Source organism: Orcinus orca, chromosome 6 (assembly GCF_937001465.1).
Source record: "Orcinus orca chromosome 6, mOrcOrc1.1, whole genome shotgun sequence".
In the NCBI taxonomy this organism is placed as follows: domain Eukaryota; kingdom Metazoa; phylum Chordata; class Mammalia; order Artiodactyla; family Delphinidae; genus Orcinus; species Orcinus orca.
The window spans coordinates 71,171,836-71,187,319 of NC_064564.1; the positions used below are offsets into that span (position 1 = coordinate 71,171,836).

The window sequence follows — 15,484 nt, forward strand, 5'->3', positions numbered from 1 at the left end:
ACTAAACAGAGTTGAAAGTAACACAAGGTCAATTTAAATATTCTTTATCAATCAGAATGGACTTTCTACAAATTTACTATATCATGCATATAAAACACTTCTGTGCAGTAAGGTATCTATAGACAAATTCATGACGAGAAAAACAAAGGAGGACTAATAAAATAAAATTCATGTGTCGAGCTTCCTGTTGACCATCACAGCCAACACTCACAACTGCTCATATAGTCTCTCAGTCCAAACCTAACCTTATACACAGGGCTCCTCAACTATCTTCCATAAAGGGGACTCTCGCACAAGAACAGCTTTACTAACAGTGCCCAGTGATCGAAAAAGACACACAATGACCAAAAGATAGGATTAATTCACTAACACATAGAAAGCAATTTAAATTGTATTAATTGTAATAACATCTACACACAATTAAATACCATCTACACCCATATGCTCAGGATATACTATTTATTCAGTCTATGGAGAAGGCTTGTTATCTGGGTGGATGGTTTCAAGGAAGGACCCATCAATAAATATGAGTTTCTACCCTCCCACCTGCCATTCCCCACCCAGGGCCTTGGCCCACAGGTTATAAAGCGATGTTTTGTTCTTCAGTCAGACTAGAAGACACCTTTTGGGGTCTCTGTGCAGCTTATCACAGTTCTACCTTCTCTAAAACTGCTTTTTCATCATCCACATGTTCCTAGGGGTTGGCCTTTATCTCATTTATTCCACTGGACCTTAGCCAAGTGACTGGGGTGAGTCCCTTACCCATGATAGGTCAGAGTTCTTTCTGCAGAAATTTAGAAATGGGACCAAGAGGTTCCAGTTCTAATCTGGGCTGGCTGCATGAATGGAAGAACAAAAACCAATTTAGTCATCTTGGACAAAAGGGGCTTCGTAGAAGATGTGCTAACTGGCACAGAGAGACTGAAACTGAGAATCAGTGGATGAGTGAGGCAAAAACAAAATGCAAAACAAACAACAAACACCTGGCTGGATTCTTGCTAGCTTTCCAGTCCCTCCTGTAGCCAGGGTGCATGTTCTTGGGATCCATAAGACACTATATATTCTTGACATACAGATGACCAATAGGCATATGAAAAGATGTTCAACATCGCTAATTATCACAGAAATGCAAATCAGAACTACCGTAAGGTATCACCCCATACCGGTCAGAATGGGCATCATTAAAAAGTCTACAAATAAACGCTGACAAGGGTGTGGAGAAAAAGGAACCTTCCTACACTGTTGGTGGGAATGTAAACTGGTGCAGCTACTATGGAAAACAGCATGGAGGTTCCTTAAAAAACTAAAAATAGAGCTACCATATGACCCAGCAATCCCACTCCCGGGCATATATCCAGGCAAAACTCTAATTTAAAGAGATACATGCACCCCTACGTTCATAGCAGCAGTATTCACGATAGCCAAGACATGGAAACAACCTAAATGTCCATGGACAGATAAATGGATAAAGAAGATGTGGTACATATATACAATGGAATACTGCTCAGCCACAAAAAAGAATGAAATAATGCCATTTGCAGCAACATGGATGGACCTAGAGATTATCATACTGAGTGAAGTAAATCAGAAAGAAAAAGACAAATACCATATGATATCACTTATATGTGGAATCGAAAATATGATACAAATGAACTTATTTACAAAACAGAAACAGACTCACAGACATATTTACGGTTACCAAAGGGGAAAGGGAGTGGGGGAGGGATAAATTAGGAGTTTGGGATTAGCAGATACAAACTACTATATATAAAATAGATAAACAACAAGGACCTACTGTATAGCACAGGGAACTATATTCAGTATCCTGTAATAAACCATAATGGAAAAGAATATGCAAAAGAATATACATATATATATCTGTATCTGAATCACTGTGCTGTACACCAGAAACTAACACAACATTGTAAATCAATTATACTTTAATAATAAAAAAAGACACTACACATTCTTTAAATATATCTTCTCCCCACTTTCTTCCCTCCTTAATCTAGTTGCCTTGGTTTCTATTAGTTATGACCAATAGCTCTAACCAATACAAACAGGATCAAGTTGGGCAGGAGACATCTGCTAATTCAGGTAAGGTGCTTGCAAATAGTCATAAAGCATTGCATCTTGTTTTTTAAAAAAAATGTATCTGGTGTTTAGTCTCTCTCTCCCTTTAGATTCTGAATACTCTGATGGCAGAGACCAAGCCTCCACTACAATGAGGAACCCTCAGGGTGCCTTTTGTAATGTACAGTGTAGGAAGCCCTCTGTGAATTTGCATTCATGATGATGATTTTTCAGTGTCCTGAATCTTACCATTTTGACTCAGATGTGAAATTAGTTTCGATACTAAAAAACCCCAGAATGTGAAAATAAGATATTTAAGTCAATTAAGTTACCAATAAACGGCCTTCAACACAGGGGCTTTGTTTTTTTTTTTGCCACACCACGCAGCATGTGGGACCTTAGTTTCCTGACCAGCGACTGAACCCGCGCCCCCTGCAGTGGACTGCCAGGGAAGTCCCCAACATAGGGGCTTTTAAATGTCATAGAAGATCCAGGTCAAAGTCATCACCTCTTCAAAGAAAAGGAAGGCATTTGAAGAGAGACCTCTGCTCTGCCTGGTGGAAACACTCTTTTTATTCCTCTTCAGTTTATAAATTTTCTAAAGCATGTTGATCTTTGAAATTATACAAGATACATTTACCTTTAAAAGTTCATAACTTGTACTGAGAATTCTTCAGTCCTTCAGATGGAGGAAGCAATCTGAAAACAAGGATGTCACTTATTTGTACTCTTTGGTCTAGATTCCATTTCATCATCATAAAAATCAGCATTTTGCTCTAAAGGTTAATCCACGAGATTTAGAAAATCTGAAATCGTTCTGACCAGATAGTTCACTACAGTAGCAGAGCAAGTTATTCTTATTCAGGGGTCAATCTACTTCAGTTCTGTGAAGTAACTGTTGACGACAGATTGTGGGCTGCCTTTCCTGTCCCCAATTCTATTTCTCTAGGAACTGTTCCTACCCAGGGACTCTGCTGAAAGGACAGCCTGGGCCGCTATGATTTAACTAGAGGAGAAGGTGGAGAGAGCTGGAGGAGGTCAGAGAACCACAGGGCGACGCTTGCTAGTGGCGTCTGGAATCACAGATCATCCCCAGGGCCTGGTCACCCTCATCTCCGAGAGGTCCCTCAACTTCTCCTTCATTAGAACCAGCTTGAGTGACCTGCCCAATCTTAGGGGGAGGGAAGCCTTGAGAAGGATAATCTTACAGTTTTTCCATGTTAAATACACATCACAGGCAAAGGAAAACAATTTTTGTCCTTTTTTCGCATCATATATTAGGGGTTCTTTCAAAATATTAAGAGATAAACCTTACAAAGTGAGGAGCAAGAGAGAGCAAATGGCTTAGAGTCAAAAATATAAATAAGGGGGCTTCCCCGGTGGCGCAGTGGTTGAGAGTCCGCCTGCCGATGCAGGGGACGCGGGTTTGTGCCCCGGTCCGGGAAGATCCCACATGCCGCGGAGCGGCTGGGCCCGTGAGCCATGGCCGCTGAGCCTGCGCGTCCGGAGCCTGTGCTCCGCAACGGGAGAGGCCACAACAGTGAGAGGCCCGCGTACCGCAAAAAAAAAAAAAAAAAAAAAAAATATATATATATATATATATAAATAAGGATTTGGGGTCTGTAAGAAGGCTGCTAAACCACTTTGTGCCTCAGTTTCCTGAACTGCAAATGAAAACAATGCCAATGTCTGACCCACCTGCCTCATGGGGTTATTCTGATAACAAAATGAGATAAAAGTGAAAAAGATATTGCAATTAAAGGTATTAGATGTACATTTATACCTACTTTTGTTTTGAAATCATTTGATAGAGTTAAATACATTAAGAAAAGGTTATTTTTCACAGCTCATTTCCTATCGGTAGGGGACACTTCTGAATCTTGTGATAATCTTTAGAGTAATAATCAATTGTTAGAACACAGAGACTAGTGAGTAATTCAATTCAGCTGCTTACAAACAAAGGACCTTTTACTTCCTCCCCTCTCTAACTCTGCCACTGGCATCTTTTTCTCTCATAGAAAAGAAATCTGGAAGTGGGCAGTCCAGGGCTGGTATGGGGGTTCTGCAATACTGTTGAGGACTTGACTCTTTCTCCCTTTCCAGTTTGTCTTCCTTAGGGCTTGTCTCTCATCTACAACTTTCAAGATGGCAGCCCGAGTGCCTGTCGTCATGTCTACATCCAGGCAGGTAGATGGGGCAGGGCATCGGGCAAGAGGGGGTGTGTATCAGCTAAGTTGGCTCCTTCTTTTTTTTTTTTTTTTCAGTACGCGGGCCTCTCACTGTTGTGGCCTCTCCCACCGCGGAGCACAGGCTCCGGACGTGCAGGCTCAGTGGCCATGGCTCACGGGTCCAGCCGCTCCGCGGCATGTGGGATCCTCCCGGACTGGGGCACGAACCCGTGTCCCTTGCATCGGCAGGTGGACTCTCAACCACTGCGCCACCAGGGAAGCCGTAAGTCGGCTCCTTCTAAAGAGCTTTCCTGGAATCCCTATCCAGTAATTTCCATTTATATCTCAACCAAAAATGTGTCACACTGACCACCTCTACCCGCCAGGAAAGCTCAGACCCACAGATTTTATTGTTGTTTGGTTTGGGGTTTTGGCTGTACCCCTTGCTACCCCCAATAAAACCTGGTTTCTCTTAGTAATTAAGAAGGAAAGCATATTGAGTAGGTCTCTGTTATACCAGTAATTGAGAATTCTGGTTACTAGAGTGTTAATTTTATTCATTTTCAATTTCTAAGAAAATTTAAAGCTGGTCATCTTGGCAATATCCTAAAAGAAACAAAGCTTCACAGCCTTGGCCAGGGTCATGACCACAGGGCTGGAATGAAATCTAAGCTTTCCCCATCCCTGGCCAAGTGCTTTACTCAGCAGGGCACCTCATGTCTGGCTTCAAATACAATTACCATGTGAGTTTCCTACCAATTTAAGAGCCAGGATCAGCAGTGTGGTCAGCAGAATAATGGCCCCCAAAGACGTCCATGCCCTAATCCCCGGAACTTGTGCAGACGTTACCTTATGTGATGAAGGGACTTACAGTTGTGATTAAAGGGATGGACCTTGAGATGGGAAGATTAACCTGGATTATCTGGGTGGGCCCAACCTAATCACTTGAGTCCTTAAAAACACAGAATCTTTTCCAGCTGTGTCACAGAGATGAGATAGAAGATTGGAAACTTGAGGGACTGGACCCCCACTGCTGACTTTGAAGATGGTGAAGGACAGTGGGCATGAGCCAAGGAATGAAAGTGGCTTCTAGAAGCTGGAATGGGCGGCAGCTTCTGGCCAGCGTGGAAATGCAGACCTCGGTCCAACAGCCTCGAAGAACTGAATTCTGCTGACAATCTGAATGAGCAAAGAAACGGATCCTCCCCCAGAGCCTCCAGCAAGGAACAGAGTCCTACAGACACCTTGATTTCAGCCCCGTGGGACTTGTGTCTGTCTGAATTACAGAACTGTAGATAATTTTTGTTGTTTTAAGTTGATAAATTTGTGATAATGTTACATCAGCAACAGGAAACTAGTACAAGTGGGCTGACAGTCTTCAGACAGAGGCTGCAAGCCCTCCTGTAATATTTTTCATATTTGTAAGCAAGCTTATAAATGTCTCCTTACCTGCATAGGAACAGCTTCTGACAAATTAACAGGTGGAAGCCATTAATGGGTAAAAGGTGGTGGGGACACCTGAGCTCTTAAGTATTAGAAGAGCCCCATCTTGGGCTTCCCTGGTGGCGCAGTGGTTGAGAGTCCGCCTGCCGATGCAGGGGACATGGGTTCGTGCCCCAATCCGGGAGGATCCCACATGCCGCGGAGCGGCTGGGCCTGTGAGCCATGGCCGCTGAGCCTGCGCATCCGGAGCCTCTGCTCCGCAAGGAAGAGGCCACAACAGTGAGAGGCCCATATACTGAAAAAAAAAAAAAAAAAAAGGAGAGCCCCATCTGAATAGTAATACAGGCAGCACACACCTTCATTCATTTAAATAACCTCTGGAGCACACAGATGCTAGGGCCAGGCAGGTAAATTAAATGAATGCAGCTGTAGGTGTGTTTGTTTGAGTGGAAGGGACTGTGGCATGAACTGGACAGCATGCCATGTCCAAAGACCATCAAATGCAATTGAATTAAAACACGACACCAGCCAAACAACATCCACTTTAGGGCCAGATTCAGTCCCTGCATCACCATCAGTTTCTGTTAGGGCCACCAGAGGGAGCAGGAAGCAGTGAGAAGATAACATGGGAAGAAAGGGGTAAAATGGGAAAGATAAGGTAAGAAATAAGAAAAAGGAAAAGATGAAAAGAAGTAAAACCCTGGAAGGAAAGGGACAGGGTCATATGCCCTTGGAGGCAGCCTGGTGCCACCAACATTTGGCCACTGGTGTCCCCAGGGCCAGCCATGTTAGCACATCCTGCTCATTTGTTGGCCCCCCTCCTCCCCACAAAGCCTTTGGTCCTTCTCTTTGAGGCAAACAAGGTCATTTTACTTCAGATCTCATCTGGAGAAGAAGTAGCTGACGTCTCCTTTGTCACAGCAGCTGCTGAGGCAGCAAAGCAGCTGAAGCCCTGAAACGTCCAGGGCGGTGGTAACCAAACCTCTCAAAAAAAAAAAGCACAGAAGTAGACGGGGCTTGTCTTCACAGTGGGCAAGGTGAAGGAGAGCAGGGAAATCACAGGGACAAAACTCAAATGTCTACAGGAGCCAGGCAGGTAATGTAAAACGAATGGAGCCAGCCAGGTGTACGAAAAAGCAAAATATGGGGCAGCGTGTGGGCCAACACCAAACACGGCCAGCTGCAGGCCATTGCAGGCTCTCCATTTGCAATCTTATCTTTAAAGCAAAACACGGAGATTAGTGGGAACAGGCTGTCAGTCACCCTGCTAGACAGGGGGTTTGGAGGAAGAAGGGGCTATGTCCTTGCTGTCATTGTCCAAACACCCAGCGCCGTGCCTGAGACACTGTAGGTGCTTTGAGGAGTGTTTGCTTAAGGCAATAACTATGTCAAGGGTAACTGTCACCAGCTGAGGCCTCTGCACTATTTGTCCTCTTGTATTCTGCCACTCTCTTGTCCAAGGGTGTCTAAAACCCACAGATATTTCACTTCCTGCCATCTTCATCCAATGAGTCATCAACTTCACACCTTGTCAGGAGTCATGACATGGTCTCTAAATTTTAATTCCCCCAATTCTTTTACAACTTCTCATAAACCCCTCAGTGGTCTTGGCCTCACTGGCCTGTAAGTGCCCTCTTGTGGTAAAAGAGGGTAACTGCAGAGTTAAGCACCTTTTAAATCCAAATAATTCAATTCACATGAATTCAATCTATGGTTACAAAGTGACTGTGGAAGAAGTGAGAGTAAAGAACTTTTAAAACAAGTTTGTAATAATAAAAAAAAGGAATACCTTTACTTGAATACCAACATGGAAAGGAGGCTGACATTAAGACAGAGGAGAAATAATTTTTTTTTAATAACTTGCTTCCCAGAATTGATGCAAAAACAGAGTTTTTCCATCATATGTTAGGCTTCAGATTCTAAATATCTGGCATCAAATTTGGAATCTGGTATGCATAAGATGTAAGATGCATGTCATTTAAAGTCTCTGAGACTCAGTTTCCACATCTGAAAAATGGGAATAATAAGTATACCTGTCTCACTGATTTGGTTGTTATGAGGTCCAAATTAGATGAGGCACATGCAGGATTTTCTATATTGGACCTTATACTCTTTGGCTCATGATATACTCTCATCATTACTCCTTACACGGCCTGTTTTTATTTATGTAGCCACTTAGTTATAAATAACATCATAAACTGTACTTGTAACCTTAAAGTGCTACACAGATATTAATTTCTCAGGGATTGAGGAATAAAAATAATAAACTCTGTGACAAATGATGCAGTTTATATCCACCAGCCATCTTTCCATAATACAAAATGGGTCAGACTGATTTCTTCTTCCCTTTTAAATGCTCTCTGAAATTTTCCTCCTCCTCTTTCTCAACTTGGGCCATTCGTTTGTTTTATTTTTACCTCTTCTGGACTCAGTTTGTTCCCATATTGTTTTATAAGTGCCCTTTGATTAATTTGCGACTGTAGATTCTTATTGGGAATGATACAGGGGGAATTCATGTGTTGGTAGAGGGTTGGTCAGATGACCATTGTCATTCATGCAACCATTCATTTTGCAAATATTTAATGAGCTCCTAGTATACGTGTGGCATTGTGCTAGGTACTAGGGATACAAAGTAAATAAAACAGACAAGATCCTTGCCCTCATGGATCCCATATTGAGGAGTTTACAAGTAATCAAATATACATACTGTGAGTTCCGAGAAGGACTGTAAAGGGAAAAAACAAGGATGAAGATACACATGAGAGAGTAAGCGCACAGTTACCTGGGAGGAAAGCATTCCAAACAGAGTGAACAGCAAGTTCAAAGGTCCTGAGACAAGAGCAAAGAGGAGCATACTGCCCCCCCACGATGTGTAACTAACTTATTGGCCATTTTCGGTGTATATGTGTAGGTACACTCTAGGTGTATATGTAAATATGTATAATATATGATATAGATATTATATATGCATATAGGTATATATAATACATATATGAATAACTTAAAACTTTAACAGAAGTTATGTTAAATCATTGGCTATGAGGAAAAGTAGTGTTGACATATTCTACCTTTAAGTAATGTTCATTAGACACACAGTTTTTAAAAAGAAAAACGTTTGGAAAAATAATTCAATGGACATCTTTTGGACCTCTAACCAGCTATTAGGCCTTGGTGACAGATTCCAGGGGACGAGGTCACAGCTGCTCATAATGCTGCTGAACACTGTGGCTCATAGCAGATTGTGGGGTTTTAAAACTTAATATTTAAAAAATAAAATAATATAAATCTGTTTATTTTTTAATTTTAGCATACAGAGTTTCAGAATCAATCTTTTTTTTTTCCTGATTATTTTTTCCTGCAACCGTTAAACTATTTTGTTACAGAAATAAGTCTGGGTGACCTTTCATATTCCTGGAACAAAAATCTTAATTACTCGGTATTATGAAGTTCTGAATCAGGGAAAGACAAGGCTTTTGAAAGGTTCCGTGAAATCTCTTTTAGTGCAAAACCTGTGTACCATGAAATGGTAAATCTGAAACATTTCATCGTTCCTTTTCATCTGTGCTGTTCAGATAGATGCAGGCTTTCTCTTTCTCCACTTCCCTTAATTCTGTAAACCTTTAATGCCTGTTCTGTGTAAGGCATGGTGTCTGTGATTAATGTAGAAATGGGAAGCACATGGCAGAGGCCAAAACGGAATTGTTGAGAGAGCTTTAAAGAATTACCGCGTAGTTCCCTGTGGACAGAAAGCTAGGGGTGGGGATTCCTTCAGAAAAGTGGGGGAATGTCTAGAAAGATTGAGAAAAAAGATCATGAAAGGCTTTGAACACTACAGCAGAAGAAGTTGCTTACAAATTTTTCAGTCAAGGTTTTTAAGGAAAAAAGTGAAGTGACAGTGTTGACTTTGCCTTCCAGATGATCTTCATAAGTTGGGTGTTTATTCTATTTAGGTGACACCTGGATATGTCCCCACACCCCTTGCTTGATTCATTGCGTTTCTCTCTTCCAGTCTCAGAAAAAGCATACCACAGAGCAAAAGGAGAGTAATCAACTAATGGCTCACTCTTTATGCATAAAATGAAGATGTCCTGCATGAAAATCCATTTACTTTGAGTTCAAACACTCTCACATTCAACTCTGAGTAATTTATCCTCCTGCTTCTCCCATGGAATTTAACAAACCCAAGATGGGAGGATGAATCTCCAACATAACTTGTCCTTTTCTTTGAACTGAACTAGCGATTCATCCAAAGAAACATTTAAAATCAATGTTCCTTCTAAATTTAAACTTCTGGCGCTTCAAGGCTGGAACTCTCTGGGAAAGTGAGTACTGTTTATACTGTTTATTCTGTTTCAGAGCTAAAACTTTACATGAAAAGTAAAGGGATCCAATATATTCATCTACTGGGAGCTACCTTGACAAGTTTTATTTAGTTTTAAAATCAGAATTCAACAGTAGCTTCATTTTTATAGAAACAGAGCTTATAAAAATGTAAGCCCTAAAAAAATTGCGATTTTAAGAGTTAATCTCTTTCTAACCTCAGCTTACTTTCTCCAAACAAAATGGTGCTCTATCTCGGACAATTTTTTTCATGGAGGTATACCTTACATACTGTATATGCACAAATCTTAAGTGTACAGCTTGATGAACATGTATCTGTATGTGTGTGTGTGTACATACCTTGTATCTATAAGCTACAGAACATTTCCATCATCCTGGAAAATCTCTTTTTGCCCCCTTTGTACTCACTATCCCCAGAGATAACTGCTCCACCCCCAGAGAACTGCTATTCTGACTTCTGTCATCATAGATTGGAGTTTCCTCTTCACAAACTTCACAGAAATGAAGTCTTTCAGTATATACTGTTTTGTGTCTGGCTTCTTTGGCTCAACATAATGTATTTAAGATTCACCCACGTTGTTGCATCTCTTCATAACTCAGAATTTTTTACTGTTGAGTAGTATTACAATGTATGAATATGCAATTTGTTCGTCTATTCTCTTACTGATGGATATTTGGGTTGTTTCCAGTGTGAACACTGCTTTTGACAGCTTCATGAGTTTAAGAATGGGTGAGAGAGGCATGAGAAATGAACTAAGCTATAAGCACAGACCTTTTTTAAAAAAAAATTGTTCTGAATACTTTACACGTTCCTGGCAGAAATAGAATATATCTTTCTTGCAGCCTATAAAGTGTCTGAATCAGAATTATTAAGCATCCAATTAAATATATTTGGTTCAGCATGGTGCTAGTGAATACAAAAGTGTGGATTGACTCCTATATGAGTATGTTGGTTTTTCTGGTGAAAAAAGCTTCACTCCCAGGTCTCAGAAAACAATAGAGACCCCCCCGACCATCTTACCAGTGCATGTCATGGAGCACGAAGGCAGTGGAAAGGGTCTTGTGCATCACTGGGAAAACCCCTCACCTAGACTAGAAATTGAACCCAAAATGCATTGGGTTAATTTGGGTAAATCATAAAGTCATTCAAAAAGCAGCTCACAGGGAGATCAGCTCGATGCTTTGTGACAACCTAGAGGGGTGGGATAGGGAGGGTGGGAGGGAGGCTCAAGAGGGAGGGGATATGGGGATATATGTATACTTATAGCTGATTTACTTTGTCGTACAGCAGAAACTAACACAACATTGTAAAGCAATTATACTCCAATAAGGATTTTTAAAAAAGCAGCTTGTTCAAGTACTTCCTTATACAATGTTAATAAAACACTATGGAAGTATTAATGTTAATTAACACGTGTTGATTCTTATATACTACATATATTATCGTTATCCTCACAAGATTGCCAAGTGAGTGTTGTTATTCCCACGTGTCAGATGAAGGACCAAACTTCACCTGCCATAAGGGTGTGTAGAGTAAATTAAGGTCATGCAGTTAGTTTCTGGCAGAGCCAGTACTCAGCCCCAGGTTGGCACAGTCCAAAGCCCACCCAGATGCTTTACACTAAAACATATTTATAAAATTAGTGGGCTCCATAAATTCCATACTTGAAGAAGTGAGACATAGACGCAACTGGCTCACTTGAGATCCAACTGCAGTCTTTGATGAGGAGGAATCCAAACTTTTAACATCTCCACATCCAAAGAGTCAGCACACAAACACACCTCAAAGCTTCCATCAGCACTAAACACTTGCAGGGAGCTTATTATTATTATGTTTTTTAGTTTTTATTATTTTATTTATTTTTTATACAGCAGATTCTTATTAGTTATCTATTTTATACATATTAGTGTATATATGTCAATCCCAATCTCCCAGTTCATCCCACCACTACCTCCTTCCACCCCGCTTTCCCCGCTTGGTGTCCATACGTTTGTTCTCTACATCTGTCTCTATTTCTGCCTTGCAAACCAGTTCGTCTGTACCATTTTTCTAGATTCCACATATATGCATTATTATACATATTTGTTTTTCTCTTTCTGACTTACTTCACTCTGTATGACAGCCTCTAGGTCCATCCACATCTCTACAAATGATCCAATTTCGTTCCTTTTTTTTCTTTGCTTTGTTTATTTATTTATTTATTTTTTACATCTGTATTGGAGTATAATTGCTTTACAATGGTGTGTTAGTTTCTGCTTTATAACAAAGTGAATCAGTTATACATATACATATGTTACCATATCTCTTCCCTCTTGCATCTCCCTCCCTCCCACCCTCCCTATCCCACACCTCCAGGCGGTCACAAAGCACCAAGCTGATCTCCCTGTGCTACGCGGCTGCTTCCCACTAGCTATCTACCTTACATTTGGTAGTGTATATATGTCCATGCGTCTCTCTCGCTTTGTCACAGCTTACCCTTCCCCCTCCCTGTATCTTCAAGTCCATTCTCTAGTAGGTCTGTGTCTTTATTCCTATCTTACCCCTAGGTTCTTCATGACATTTTTTTTCTTAAATTCCATATATATGTGTTAGCATACGGTATTTGTCTTTCTCTTTCTGACTTACTTCACTCTGTATGACAGACTCTAGGTCCATCCACCTCATTACAAATAGCTCAATTTCGTTGTTTTTTACGGCTGAGTAATATTCCATTGCATATATGTGCCACATCTTCTTTATCCATTTGTATGTCGATGGGCATTTAGGTTGCTTCCATGACCTGGCTATTGTAAATAGTGCTGCAATGAACATTGGGGTGCATGTGTCTTTATAATACAACAAAGACTTATCTGATGTGCTTACAAGAACAGCTTTCATCAGGGATTCAGTGACACACCAGTCAAAACAGTTCATCATTTCTAATTTTTTTCTACCTTAAAAATAAAATTATGTTGAGTGTGAGACTTTGCTGCTGCCTCTCAAATGAGGCACACCCTTTAGAAATCGCAAAGAATGGCAGATATTTTTAGGTTAAAAGAAACACACGTGGTGATATCACAGATTCTGAAGATAAGTCTCTGAGAGCTTTCTCTATTCATTTTGGTTCAGTGGTAAGGACACCTGCAGAAAGGTCGGCTCTCTTCACAACATGGTTTCTAAAGAATTCGTCACAGACATAAACAGATGACAGGATAGGGATAAGCTAAGGGAGCTGAAGAATGACGGATGATTCTGACGTCTTGCACGTGTCCAAATATCTCCATAACTTAAGTATTCAAAACTAAGTGAGGCAAGAACGTTTCAACATCAGAAACTCATTTTGCTTGGAGATAATCCAGGTTTCTTCCAAACAGTAGTTGATTTAACCACGGAAATGAGTTTTAATATTTGCAAAACCATTTTCCAATACATGGGAGGAAGTGGGCTCTACCACCGGGCTCTTTCACCCAAGTTTTAAACATTCCTCAGGCTGTATGAAGTGGGAACAAAAGGAATGGAACCCTCCCTTAGACTCTATTTGACTATGTGAAGTGTAGGGCTGGGGCTACCCAAAGTGCCATTTGTCCTTTTCATAAGCATCTCTTCTGTGTTATATAAAATCTTCATAAGTATTCATTTAATGCCCAAAAGTATTATATAGTTATGCAGTAATTTGTTCTCTCATTGGCAGCATTTTAAAAATGGATCATCTCAATGCACCCAAGAGTGCAGAGAGACAGGCTTCTCCTCCCTATACTGGCATACCTAGGAGTATAATTGTTACAACAGTTTGGCAAACACTTTTGCAACATACGTTAAAATTTATTAATTTAACAGATATGTCAAAATCTTTAATGCCTTCTTCTAATTAAAACTTTAAGAAAAAGTTAAGTAACCTACCAAAGTAGAATTTTAAAGATAAGAAAGGATACTTGTGGTTGTTTTAACTGACATTTCTATGATTACCAGGGAGTTGAACCGTTTTTAAAATGCATACTGGCCATGTGGATTTTTACTTTAGGGAATTGTTCATGTCCTCTACTCACTTATCTGTTGTGGCCTTAGTGTTATTCGTAAAGATTATATAAGCTATTTATGTAACGAGGATACTGTCCATTTAACTGCCAAATTTTATGACTCAGGTGACTGTTCTAATCTAAGCTTAAAACTGATGGACCCAAAATGAGGAAGCAGTTAAGTGGCAAATAAAAAGAGAGAGAGAGAGAAAGAAAAAAAAAAAAGAAAACAGCAAAACCAAATCCCTTTCATATTTATAGCTCAACATGAATTGCTACTTGAACCTAAATCAGAAAAGCATTTAGGTAATTCTTCAACTAGGACTCACGTGTGGTACATGAAGTTTTTCATAGGAACCCTTAAGGCACAGCAACACAAACATAATCCAGAGAAATCTGTCACTATCACATCGATGTGTCCCCCACTTTATATCAAGTGGAAAATATCAAACCAGTTCAAATATATCTGGATCTGCAACCACACCAGCTCTTCTTTGGTCATCAAGGGCAAACCAAAGCATTTACATCTCTGTTCAGTGCACACACTAAAGACTGAAATCTTAGGGATAGATATGGGAAATCAGAGAGATGCTGGACGGAGACGCCAAGACTGAAAGTTCATGAGCACAACTGTGCTGACAGCCTGTCAGAATTTACACAAATGCAGTCAATGATGACTTCTGCTGTGGTAAGAATTCTGATGCCTAGTGTGAGTTTGTGACCAAGTACAGTTGTAGTTTACTACTCTTTGCAAAGGAACCAATAGTTAGCACTCTTAGAAAATATAAACCTGAGCATTATTTATTCCTTAGACCTAGGGGTGATGCTAACCCTTAATAGTCGCTTTAGCTCTTCAATTACACTGTAAAATAAACTGGATGGGTTGTTTTATTCCTCTTCTGTCAACCAAAACCACTCATGGGATACATAATTTGGTGATAAAAGCCTTAACTTAAAAAGTTAAGAAAGATTTTAGGAGATAGATTGATATCCAGTATTCAAAGGCGGAGCGGAGAATAAAATTAGCAAACATTCAGCTAATGTGTTCTCAAGGGCAGGGATTCATGGTAATAAATGGAATCATTTCAAGCTTGAAGGAAGTTACCTGTGGGAGACTGCACAGGTCGCTTCAGGGATCACTGCATCTCATCAACCTAAAAATGGAGCTGCCTGTAAAATTTCTAGGTCAGCAAGAAGAGATACTAAAATCTAACAAAATGAAAGGCTATCATGAATCATTAGTAAAGGGTTAAGAGTGCTATAGATTAACAAATTAAAAGGATACACACTAAATCTAGAGTATTATAAGTATGATATTGAACAATACTGAACAACATGATTCGTAAACCACGGAAGAGGAGATGAGACAATTAGATGTTTAAGTGAAGTCCTATAGCGTTCCTGATAAATCCGGCACTCACCCAGTTTGCAGAGAATCTATGTCCAGGATTTCTCAGGGTCAC

General features: G+C 40.3%; 1 protein-coding gene across 7 annotated transcripts in view; it reads right to left on the reverse strand.

The window, feature by feature from the left end:
* APBA1 (amyloid beta precursor protein binding family A member 1) overlaps window positions 1-15,484 on the reverse strand; it is a 239,709-nt gene that overhangs the window by 106,922 nt on the left and 117,303 nt on the right. Inside the window, exon 2 of one of the 7 annotated variants that reach the window (XM_049710927.1) lies at window positions 2,714-2,772. The exons of the other annotated variants lie outside the window; for them this stretch is intronic. The gene's annotated coding sequence lies outside the window, so the exon portion shown is untranslated. The remainder of the gene's footprint in view (window positions 1-2,713; window positions 2,773-15,484) is intronic. 7 annotated transcript variants of the gene reach the window in all.